The following is a 13,351-nucleotide window of genomic DNA, read 5'->3' as shown; positions in this document are numbered from 1 at the left end:
GCAACCTGGGCATGTGCCTCTTGCTGGAATCAAACCCAAGCCCCCTTAGTCCGCAGGCCGACGCTCCATCCACTGAGCCAAACCGGCTAGGGCCATTTGAATAGTTTCAAGGCATTCTGTCACTTCAACCTTTTCCCCTCTTAGAATGACCTCAAAAGGCCTTGGCTGGCCGCGGTCAGTTCTTCCATCAGCATTCACCTAAGTACTCCAGTGGGTAAGAGAAACCATGGCAACAGCAGTGCTGGCAATTAGGGAAGTTGCTCACAAAAAGGATTAATATTCAAGATTCAAATTAATTCCACATATGTTTATTGATGCTCACTATGGGAAGGGATATGTTTTGGGAGTAAAGGGGACTGGCTGTCCTTTGTCCAGGAGCCCCCATCCTAGTGGAGAAGTGAGGAGATCACTCAAGCACAAATGCCCACAGAGTGACCCTGGAGGAGGAGGTGAGGAGGAAGAGGTTCTGCCTGGGGTGAAGCAGAGGGAGCTTTTGGAATGAAGACTTTGAACTAGTCTAGAAGAACAGGCTGGAGGAGGGGCAGGCAGAGGGGACATTCCAGGCAGGAAAGAGCCTAGAGGTAGGGATAAGTGAGCAGCTCTCGGGAAACAGTGAGAAATTTGAGCATACATGCTAAATGTCATACTATCTATCAGTTTATAGAAAATAAAAAGGATGGAAGAACATATTAAGTAACACCAGAAATATGCAATCAGCAAAGTCTAGGCTGTGAGAAACTGGGAGACAAATGACCCAGATTCTGAGAGAAAAAAAGAAAATTGCAAAAAAAGAAAAAGAAGTGGAAGGAAACCAATAGATTAAAGAGATTTAAGAGACCAATTACAATATATGGATTTCACTGATTTCTATTCAAACTACTATTTAAAAAGAAAGGAAATTTTTACTCTGGGAAACTGCTTGATGTACTTTTCCCTATACTTCTGGCTAAGTACAACTAAAATCCTGGAAATTATATAAAAACCAACATAAGAAGTCTGAAAGTTGGAGAGAAGAAGGTAGACCAGGTAGGGACCTTAGGTGGGGGAATGGTTGCCTGTTGTTTTTGCCTCGTAAATACCAAACTGAAGAAGGCGGTAATCCAAAAACGCAATGGGTCCAGACAAAAACAAAAAAACTCAAACAACACAAGAAAAGCCTGCTGTCTCTAGTCAAAGGACCAGGAAAAGGGAAGCCTAGCAACTCAGAAAAGTTTTAGATAATAACTGCTCTACACCAGTTAAACATAATAGAAAAAATATGCCTCCACTCAGCAATAGCAAAGTGGGAGCCTAGACAACCTGTGAACACTGAGGAGTGGGGAGCATCACTAAGAAGGGCTCCTGGTGGCTAACTGGGCTCAAATTTATAAAGCAGAGGCCTACAGCCATTTCTTCACAGGGGTCTCTCATGCTAAACTGCACTTCAGGGAAAAGCCTACACTGAACTTCCTACCTCTCTGCTGAACTACCTGCCTACACTGTGTTTCTGCCATCTGTGTCAGACCTTAGAAAAGAGTTCCTGGAATCCTATTTCAGCCAATAGGACTGAGACTTCCCCATCCAACCAGAGCATTGCAGCTCTGACCAATCAGAGCAGACCAATTAGGGCAGTGTCTTTTGGACCAATCAAACTATGAAGATTTGGCATCCTCATTTGCATGAGGACAGACCAATCAGGAACCAAGGGTGGGACTTCTTTTTTTTTTTTTTAATTCTTTATTGTTTAAAGTATTACATATAGTATTACATATGTCTCCTTTCCCCTCCATTGACCTCTCCCTAGCCACCCCCACACCCCAGCACATGCCCTCACCTTCCTAGTGTCTGTGTCCATTGGTTATGCTTACATGCATGCATATAAGTCCTTTGGTTGATTTCTTACCTCCTTTCTCCCTTCCCTGCCTTCCCCTCTGAAGTTGGACAGTCTGTTTGATGATTCTCTGTCTTTGAATCTATTTTTGTTCATCAGTTTATGTTGTTCATTATATTCCACAAATGAGTGAGATCATGTGATACGTATCTTTCTCTGACTGGCTTATTTCACTTAGCATAATGCTCTCCATGTCCATCCATGCTGTTGTGAATGGTAAGAGTTCTTTCTTTTTTACAGCAGCGTAGTATTCCATTGTATAGATGTACCACATTATTTTTAATCCATTCATCTGCTGATGGGCACTTAGGCTGTTTCCAAATCTTGGCTATTGTAAATTGTGCTGCTATGACCATAGGGGTGCATATGTCCTTTCTGATTGGTGTTTCTGATTTCTTGGGCTATATTCCTAGAAGTGGGATCATTGGGTCAAATGTGAGTTCCATTTTTAATTTTTTGAGGAAACTCCATACTGTTTTCCACAATGGCTGCACCAGTCTGCATTCCCATCAGCAGCACACGAGGGTTCCTTAGTGGGACTTTTGTCCATTTAAGCCAGCTCCCCTCTGGCTTGGGGAGAGCACTTTCCCTTTCTACCAGAGCAGAGTGAAGCAGACTGGGTCAGATGGGTGCAGAGTGGAGCACAGAAGAGTGAAGCAGACCATCCTGCAGTGGAGCAGACCAGCACAATGCAAGGTATGGAGCAGAGCAGTTCATCAAGGAGCGGAGTAGAGTCATGTAGCCTGAGAGGGGCCTGGCCCCAGAGCTGTCCTGCAGCTGTGCTGTATCACATTTGAGCTGTTTTACACTGAAGAAAGTTTTCTTCTTCACTGCACCTCAAATTGCGGATTCTTGTTGGCATTAAATTGGCACCAATGACCATTGGTGACATGCCTTAGTGAGATTTTCATGAGGTGATGTCAGAGAAGGTAAAGATAAAGCTGAGACTTTCACCCCACTGGATGGTAACAAGACTCCATACCCTGTGGCAGTGGTTCTCAACCTTCCTAATGCTGCAACCCTTTAATACAGTTCCTCATGTATGGAAACTAGAGGCCCAGTGCACAAAAATTTGTGCACTGGGGGGGGGGGGGTGGTCCCTCAGCCAGGCCTGTGCCCTCTCGCAGTCTGGGACCCCTTGGGGGATGTCCACCTGCTGGCTTAGGCCTGCTCCCCAGAGGACCAGGCCTAAGCTGGCAGTCAGACATCCCTCTGGCAGCCCGGAAGCCCTTGGGGGATGTCCACTTGCTGGCGGGGAGCAGGCCCAAGCTGCAGTCGGACATCCTTAGCACTGCTGAGGAGGCAGGAGAGGCTCCCGCCACCACCGCTGTGCTGGCAGCCGTCAGCCTGGCTTGTGGCTGAGCAGAGCTCCCCCTGTGGGAGCACACTGACCACCAGGGGGAAGCTCCTGCATTGAGCGTCTGCCCCCTGGTGATCAGTGTGTGTCATAGTGACCAGTCATTCCCAGTAGTTCTGCTGTCAGGGTCAATTTGCATATTACCCTTTTATATGTAGACTATCTGATATGCAGGATGTATTTTCATTGTTAAAAATTGAACATAATTAAAGCATAGTGATTAATCACAAAAACAATATGTAATTATATATGTGTTTTCTGATGGTCTTAGGCAACCCCTGTGAAAGGGTCGTTCGACCCCCAAAGGGGTCGCGACCCACAGGTTTAGAACCTCTGCCCTGTGGTGTCAGTGGAGACCAAGTCAGGAGCCTGCACCCCATCTCTACCTGGCACCTTTCCCTCTCTCCTGGGTTCGTGTCAGTGGAAGCCTGGTGGAGAGTCAGGACTTTCATCATTGCCCACTAGTAATCAGGCCACCCCTACCCACTAGGTATCAGTGAATACCCCATGGGAGCTAAAGCTCCCTCCCCTGCCCAGCAGCCACAAGAAGCTCTCCTCATCTCATATGTCAACAGAGGCCAAGTGAAAAACCTGAACTTTTACCTTCCCCTGACAGTAACAAGGTGATACCCATCCTCTTCTGTTCTGGAATGGAGTCAGAGAAAGCAAGCTAAAACACACGGCTTACGTGAGATTCAGTGTCTCATAATATACTACCTGAAATATGCAGGTTCCAATCAGAAATCCCTTGTCATACCAAGAAGATTTCAAACTGAATGAAAACAGCAAACAAACCAATATATACTAAAGCCACAATGACAGAAATATTAAAATAATCTGACAAAGATTTTAAATGTCATAAGAAAAATACTTCAATGAGCAATTACAAGCATGTTTGAAACAATGAAAAAATAGACAATCTGAGCAAGAAATAGAAAGTATAAACAAGAACCAAATGAAAATCTTGGTACTAAAATATATAATAACCAAAATAAAATGCTCAGTGGGTGGGCTGAACAGTAGATGGGTGAAAGAGAGGAAATAATTGGTAGGCTAAAGAAATAAAACCCACTTGATCTGAACAAGAGAGAGAATATAGATCGGAAAACAGGGACCTCTATTTCTACAACAGAAGCCCAAATATTTGTGTCATTGGAATCCCAGAAGGAGAAGAGAACAAGGGCAGGACTTAAAAAGTACTCAAAAAAATCATGGCTGAAAGCTTTCCAAATTTAGCTAGAGATATAAATCTACAGGTTGAAGAAGTTAAGCCCACATTGGACAAACTCAAAGTAACCATGCCAAGACCACATCATAATTAAACTTGGGAAAAGTTAAGTAAAATAAAATTTTGCCTTGGTCACCAGTGTTGCTAAGTGCTTAGAGTGTCGGCCCATGTGCTAAAGGGTCTTGGGTTCGATAACTGGTCAAGGATACATACCTGGGCTGCAAGTTCGCTCCCCACCCCTGATTGGGGCATATGGAAGAGGCAACCAATTAATGTGTTTCTCTCACATCAATGCTTTTCTCTCTCTCTCTCTCTCTCTCTCTCTCTCTCTCTCTCTCTCTCTTCCCCTCTCTCTTCCCCTCTTTCTCTCCCTCTCTCTCTCTCTCCTTGCCTCCATTCCTCCCCCTCCCCCTCCCTCCATTCCATCATCCTCTTTCTGAGAAGCAATGGGAAAAATATCCTTGGTTGAGGATATATATATATTTGAGGCCTGATGCACGAAATTTGTGCATGGGCCTTGGTCCTGGCCTGGGCCCACCACCACCACCACCGCAGCCAGGGGCCTCTGCTGCCTCTGTTGCCTCTGCTGTGGCCCCCTGCCCACTGCAGCTTTGTCCGGAAGGAAGGACATCGGTCTAATTAGCATATTACACTTTTATTATTATAGATTTGGAGGCGGGGGAGGGTCTGGCTACAATTTTATTCAGTACAAATAGCACCGAGCCCCTGGGGCTGCTCCAGTGGAGGGGATCCCTCCTGCACCCCACTGCCTGGCCTTGGCTGCCCGTGTAGTGTGGGAGCTGGAACATGCCCAAGGCTCCTCTCAGAAGCTGGGCCAGGCCGAGGCTTCGGGCCGGTGCCTGCTGGGGTGGCCTGAGGCCAGCTGTGGCAGGTGTGCAGGTAGGTGAGCCACGGCCCTTCAGATGAGCACACTGGACACAGGGACCCGGGTGGGACGGCCTCGCTGGGGCACCACGTTGCGGTCATCTTCGGGCCGGCCTCATGCAACAGACCCTGCACATGCAGCTGGGTCTCCCTCAATGAAGATGGTGGTGCCCAGGAAGGCCGCACTGCCCAGGGCCCCGACAAAGGCGCAGAGCATGAGCGAGAACTGCAGGGCCCAGACTCGGACAAGAAGGAGGGGGGCCAGTTCCAGCAGAGGCGGCTGGACATCAGGCCGATGAGGCAAGGGCTCCCGGCGTCACCCAGCAGGTGGGCCAGCACAATCTGGAGCGACTCGTAGATCACCACATACAGCAGAATGTCAGCCACAATGACCAGTTCATGGACAACAGTGTCTCCCCGATAAAGATGAAAACGTAAGTGGCCAAGATGCTCCCATGGGCACAAGCCATGGACAGGAAGAGGAAGGGGCAGAGCCCAGGAGGCCAGCGGCACAGACCAGCGGGTCAGCCCGGGGGGTTGGAGTGGCAGAGGCAGCGGCTGATTTCCACGCCCAGCCCACACCCAGGACTCCAGTCAGGCAGGAGCCCCAGAATGAGGCTGTCAGACGAAGAGCAAGAGCCTCCAGGAAGACAGGGCGGGGTCTCCCCCAAGACCACACGGGACGCAGCAGGAATGCAGGAGCCCAGAGAGCCCGTGACAAAGGCCACAGCAGTGAAGCCAGGGGAGGACAGGATGAAGCTGGGGTTTCTAGCCGGAGCCCTCAGATCCGCCCGCCCCGAAGTGGGGTTCAGTAGTGGAACAGCAGCAGCACCGCCACCACTCCTAGACCTGGTGTCACCCTCAGCGCCCAGTGCCAGTCCCCAGCCACATCCTTCACTTTGGAGCCTGCAATGTAACCCAGACCACTGCCCACTGGGATGGCAAAGTAGAACACACTGAGCATCCGACTCCGCTGGTCGGCCAGGGAGAGGTCAGCGATGAGGGTGGGTGCGACGGTGGAGAACTGGCTTCCCCGACCCCCACCAGGCTCAGGAGGAGCAGCCGGGATTGCTCTCTGGGGATGAAGGGCGACCCCAGTGTCTCCCGGGACCAGAAGGCAATGCCCCCACACATGAGATACTTCTGATTGTACCTGTCACCCAGGTAGCCACACACAGGTGCCAACACCATGTCACTGGAGATGAGCACCGTCTGGATGAGGCCGGAGCTGCTGTCTCCCATATCGAAGAACTGCTCGGTGTCCGGAAGGACGCCAGCCACGGTGGTGAGGGGCCCAGGTAGCTGAGGAGGCTGCTGTAGCACAGCAGGGCCACTCTGAGAGCCGCAGTGGCCGCAGACACGCCGTGATGGGCTGCACTTTCTCCTGGTCCAGGCCCTCTCGATCCTCGGACTTCGGATCCCCCAGTAACCCTGGGGTGCCGGGCACCGGCCAGTAGTCAGTGTCACCCGCCTGGCTGAGGAAAGGCTCGGTCTCAGACCCAGCCCTCGTCCCAGGGGCCGCGCACTCCCGCGCTCTGGTCCCACCTACGATCCTACCCCCTACCCCGGGCAGGAGCCCACTACACTCGCTGTAGCTCAGCCCCAGCACTGCACCGTGGCCGCCGCCATGAGGTCTCTCTCTATATAATGAAAGCAGCCAGAGGAAAACAGAAGAAAACCGTCCCTATAGAGAAAACAATTCAAAATTGCAGGGAATTTCTTATCGTAAGTCATAGATGCCAGAGAAGTGACACAATATTTTTATTTTTTAAAAACACTGTTTCTTTCTTTCTTTTTAAAATCCTGATCTGAGAATATGTTTTGTTTTAATTGACTTTTGAAAGATAGGAAGAAGGGAGAGAGAGAGAGAGAGAGAGAGAGAGAGAGAGAGAGAGAGAGAGAGAGAGAGAGAGAAATATCAACGTGAAATATCAATGTGAGAGAGAAACATTGATCGGTTACCTCCCATACTAGCCCAGACCAGGAATTGAATCCACAACCTAGGTATGTGCCCTGACCAGGAATCGAACCTAAAACCTTTTTTTCTTTGGTGTATGGAATGACACTCCAATTCTATACATGAGAAGAAATGGTTAGAAAAGGTACTTTGAAAGGAAGGAAGGAAGGGAGGGAGGGAGAAAGGAAAGAAGGAAGGGACATGGTAAGCAAAAATATGTGTAAATACAGGCTTTTCTTATTTTCTTGAGTTTTCTAAATTATGTTTGACAGTTGAAACAAAAATAACACTGATGTGGTTCTAAATTACATAGAAGAAATATTTAAGACAATTGTAAATAGAAGAGGATAAAGAAATGTAAAGAGAGGTAAAGTTTCTATATTTCACCCAAACTAGTAAGATGAGAATATTAGCAGACAATGATAAGTTGTGTACAAATAATGTAATATCTAGAGCAAACACTAGAAAAGTTAACACTAGATGAACACAAAAATTCTAGATGCATAAAAATGGCATTCTAAAAAATATTTAAGCAAACCATATGAAGGCAGGAAAAAGAAAACAGAAATAATAAGCAGGAAGCAAAAAATAAAATGGCAGACTGAAGCCTTAGGGATGTAAAGGGTTCGAATACACCAACCAAAAAACTGATTGACAGAATGGATTATAAAACATGACCCACATATACTGTCTATAAGCAATTCATTTCAAATATAATTACATAAGTTATAAGTAAAAGGGTGGAAAATGCATGCAAACATTAATAAAAGGAAAGCAGTAATCTCTATATTGATATCAGATAAAGTATTCTTTGGAGCAAACAAAATTACCAGACAGAAGGGCATCATATCATTATGATAAAAAGAAGACATAGCAATCCAAAATGTGTATGCACTAAAGAACAGAACTGAGAAATATGTGATGCAAAGATAGAACTGAAAGGAGAAATAGACATATTCACAATTGTAGCTGGATACTTTAACACCTCTCACTCAACAATGGACCGAACAACTAGACAGAAAATCAGCAACCATCAACCAATGGGATCAAATTGACATTTCTGACAACAGAATATATATTCCTTTCAAGTGCCCATGGAGCTTATACCAAAATAGACCATATTCTGAGCTATTAAAAAATATACATAGGATTTGTTTTAATCAGGTAAAGAGATGCAAATGTGGACATGATTGTCATGAAGGAAGACGTTTTTATTCATTGTTTTCTAGAAGGAGGAACACCAGACTAAGTCACACAGGGAAGCACCTGGGTTAGTCAGGAGACAGGAGTGAGAGGAAAATGTGGGCAAAACTCTTTATTGTGTCTGGGAAAGGCAAGGCAAGACAGGGTAAAGAGGCTTCCATTGGCCAGCTTGAAACATTTTAGCAAGTAGTCTGGTACCTGACGTTGGAGTGATTAGGGCAGATGGATAGTGGCCCAGAATGTGATGCCCCATGAAAGCCTGATAAAGGAGTGGCTGGGGTGTGGGTTTTGGATTGGTTTTGTGCACATGAAAGGTGTACTCACAGATCAGTCATTCGCTATCTCCAGGAATTAGCCACAGGAGGACCAGTTCCCCCAAGGTTAGTAAGGCCACACATGTCAATACAGCAGAATAAAAAGACATGCTTAATACATGGGCCATAAGAACACTTCAACATATTTAAAATAGTTGAAATAATAAAGAGTGTGCTCTCTGATCACAATAGAATCAAAGTAGAGGTCAATGGGGGGGGGGAGGGAGGAGACATGTAATACTCTCAATGATAAAGATTTAATTTTTAAAAAAAGAAATCAATAACAGGAAAATCTCCAAACACTTGGAAACTAAAACACACTTCTAAATAAACCATTGGATTGAATGAAAGTAAGAAAAGGAACATGTCAAAATTCGTGGAACTTAGCTACAGGCATGCTGATATAGGTATATATAGCACTGAATGCATACATTAGAAAAGAGGAAAAGACTTTAATCAATAATCTAAGTTCCCACTTCAAGAATCTAGAAAAAGAAGTGAAAAATAAACCCAAAGAAAACAGAAGGAAGAACATAATAAGGTAAGAACAGAAATCAATTAAGTTGAAAATAGAAAAAGAATAGAAGAAATTAATGAAACAAGAGCTGATTCTCTGAAGTGATTAATAAAATTGATGACCTTCTAGGAAGACTGACAAAGGCAAAAAAAGAGAAGACTACAGACCCTGAAGACATCCAAAGGATAATAAGGAAATATTACAAACTTACACTACTTTGCAATTTAGATGAAATGGATCACTTCCTCAAGAAATAGAACCTATCTTAACTCACCCAATATGAAATAGATAATTTCAATAGCCTTATAACTATTAAGGGTTTTGAATTTGTAAAAAAGAAAACCTCAAGGAACATTTAGGCCCAAATAGTTTCACTGGGGGATTCTATCAAATGTTTAAAGAAAGATTACCATCTATTTCACATGTTCTGTTCTAGAAAATACAAAACAAATAAACAACACACTCAAAGATACAAACAATAGAATGGTGATTACCAGAATGGAAGGGAGTGGGGGTGAATGAATAGGGTAAAAAGGGTAAAATATATGGTGGCAGGAGGAGACTAGATTTTGGGTGGCGAGCTCACAATAAAGTATAGAGATGTTCTATCATAAAGTGTACACTTGAAATTTATATAATGTTATTGGCCAGTCTCCTCCCCCCACTAAATTTAATTAAAAAAGAAAAGAAAATAGAAGAGGTAAGAGCACTTCACAATTCATTTTGTGATTCTGGTATTATCCTGATACCCAAACCAGACAAAGATAATACAAGAAAGGAAATCTACACACCGATATCCCCAGGAATGTAGATGTAAAAATTCTTTAATAAAATATTAAAAAATGGAATTCAGTAATATATAAAAAGAAGTATATGTTGTGACCAAGTTTATTCCAGGAATGCAAGCTGGTTTCATATTTGAAAACCAATCAGTGTAATCCACCATATAAAGGGGCTAAAAAAAAAAAGTCACATGATCATATTAACGCTAAACTTTTTTTTCCCCATAAAATTCAACACCCATGCATGATAAAACTCTCAGAAAAACAGGAAGAGAGGAGAACTTTCTCAACTTGATAAAGAGCATCCACAAAAAACCTGTGGTTAGCATTACACTTAATGGTGAAAGATTGAATCTTTCCCCCTTAAATAGGAAACAAGATCAGGAATTCAGTGTTTACTATTTCTATTTAACACAGTTTAGTGCTAGAAGTTCTAGTTAGTGCAATGTGGCAAGAAAGGTCATAAAGGAAGAGCTACAACTATCCCTATTCGCAGATGATATGGTTGTTTTGCAGAAAATCTCAAGGAATCTACAAAAATCTAGAACCAATAAGTGAGTTCGGCAAGATCACAGGACATAAGCAAATAAGCAAACAAAGTAACACATATGTCCATATACTAGCAATGCATATGTGGACAGTGTATTTTATAGAATTAAAATACAATACTACTTACAATCACTCAGAGAAAAGAAAATATGTAGAAGTAAATTTAACAAAACTTTTATGACTTATACACTAAAAACTACACAATGCTGATAAAAGAAATCAAAGAAGGTATAAATAAATAAGTATTCTGTGTATATGGATACGAAGATTTAACATTGTAAAGATGTCAGTTCTCCCCAAATTGATATATAGATTTAATGTTACTCTTATATAAAACCCATCAATATTTTTGTAAATATAGATAAGATTATTCTAAATGTATACGGAAAGGCAAAGGAATTGGAATAGCTTCAACAATTTATAAAAATAATAAAGTGGGCCCTAACCGGTTTTGCTCAGTGGATAGAGCGTCGACCTGTGGACTCAAGGGTCCCAGGTTCGATTCTGGTCAAGGGCACGTACCTTGGTTGCGGGCACATACCCAGTAGGGGGTGTGCAGGAGACAGCTGACCAATGTTTCTCTCTCATTGATGTTTTTAACTCTCTATCCCTCTCCCTTCCTCTCTGTAAAAAATCAATAAAATATATTTTAAAAAAATAATAAAGTGGGAGAAATCACTCTCACAGATTTCAAGACTTATATAGTACATTAATCAAGGCTATTTAGTGTTTGTGGAAGGATAGACACAGATCAATGGACTGGACCAGAGAACCCCAAAATGGCCCCATACAAATGTGCCTAATTGATTTTTGGCAAAGGTGCAAAAGCAATTCACTGGAGGAAAAAGTATTTTTATCAAATGATGCTGAACATCTACTGGCCAAATAAATGAATAAACCTCAAAAGTCTCAGGCCTTTTACAAAAATTAACACAAAATAGACCACAGATTTAAGTGTAAAACTATACTGCTTTTAGGGAAAAATGTACGAGAAAATCTTCAGGACCTATGGCTAGGCAAAGAATTCTTAGACTTGATACCAAAACTGTGATTCGTAAAAATATTGATAAATTGGACTTCATTAAAATGAAAAACTATTGCTCTGTAAATGACCCTGTTAAGAAGATGATAAAAAAGCTACAAAGTGTGTGTGTGCGTGTGTGTGGGCGGGGGTGGGGGTGGGGGTGAGGTAAGGGGGTGGGGGTTACAAACCAAATATCTCTGCCCAGGGACTAGTATCTAGAATATACAAAAAATTCTCAAAACTCAACAGTAGAAAAACAATCCAATTAGAAAATGGCAAAAGACACGAAGAGAATATAGAGATGGCAAATAAACATATGAAATGATGTTCAACCTCTTTAGCTATTAGGGAGATGCAAATTAAACACATCTAACAAAATGGCTAAAATAAAAAATAGTGACAACACCCAGTGCTGGCAAGGATGAGGAAAAACTGGGTCCCTCAGACATGCTGGTAGGAATATATGATGGCACAGCTACTCTGGAAAACAGCTTGGCAGTTTCTTAAAAAGTAAAATGTGCCCAGCAATTGAATTCCTGAATATTTATCACAGAGAAATGAAGACTTGTGTTGACAGAGAAACCTTTATATGAATGTTCATATTTTTTTTTGTGTAAGCCCTGAACTAGAAACAGCCTCATGTCTTTGAATGGTTAAACAAATGGTGGTACACCCATATCATGAATATTACTCAGTAATAAAAAGAAACAAACCATTGGTATACGGAGGGGGGAAAATCCAATCCATAAAATGATAGAAGTGATGAGCAGACCAGCGGCTGCCCGGAGTTGAGGAGGTATGTGGTGGGCAAGGATGGGCTCGGAGGAAATGGTTAGGAGGGAAAGTGCAACATGAGGGGTTCTTATGGTGATGGAATGTTCTGTATCTTGACTGTATCAATGTCAATATCCTGGTTGAAATATTGTACTATAGTTTTACAAGATGTTACCATTGGGGGAAACTGTGCAAAGAGCACCTGGGACTTCTGTATTATTTCTTATACTGACATATGAATCTATAATTATATCATAATAACAAGTTTAATTCTAAAAAAGAAGGAACATTTATAGGACAACGGGAGAATTATAAACACTGATTGGATTTTTTAGTGGGATGTGGCATTGTGTTTTTGTTTTAAAAGGTTAGTCTAGACTCGTAGAAGACCCATTCTGAAATATTTGCAGATAAAATGTCTGGAATTTGATAATCCAGGCTTGGGGATGGGCAGGTGAGGTGGGAAAAGCGAATAGGCATAAAAAGATGCTTGTTGGAGCTGGATAATAGGTGTGGGAGGTTTCTAATGGTACACATTACACGTGCAGTCAAGCTGTGGGAGTCAGTGTAATACAGTACTTAAGCCACTGACTTTGAGACAGTTGGACCTGGTTTGAACCTTGGCTCTGCTACTTATTCGGTATGGACCTTGGGCAAGTTACCTAACCTCTCTGACTCTCAGTGTCCGCATTTGTACAGTGGGGATGATATCTCATCAGGAAGAGTGTTGGGTGAGGAAAGAAAAGGTCTTCACACAAGGGACTGGGAGAGGGAGAGAAGGCAGTGCAGGAGCCCAAGTTGGAAGTGGAGATACAAGGTTAAGTTGGGCAGTGTCTTGGAATCTAGAAAAATATCTCAAAGAGTTTTAAAATTATAACAACTGAACCCTGG

The 13,351-nt window shown here is 43.3% G+C and overlaps 1 pseudogene; it reads right to left on the bottom strand.

The window, feature by feature from the left end:
• Positions 1–5,374: 5,374 nt before the first annotated feature.
• LOC118650540 lies at positions 5,375–8,835 on the bottom strand (annotated as a pseudogene).
• Between the last annotated feature and the right edge of the window lie 4,516 nt (positions 8,836–13,351).

Source organism: Myotis myotis, unplaced genomic scaffold, assembly GCF_014108235.1.
Source record: "Myotis myotis isolate mMyoMyo1 unplaced genomic scaffold, mMyoMyo1.p scaffold_m19_p_3, whole genome shotgun sequence".
NCBI lineage: Eukaryota > Metazoa > Chordata > Mammalia > Chiroptera > Vespertilionidae > Myotis > Myotis myotis.
This window is presented reverse-complemented; position numbering and strand designations above follow the sequence as displayed.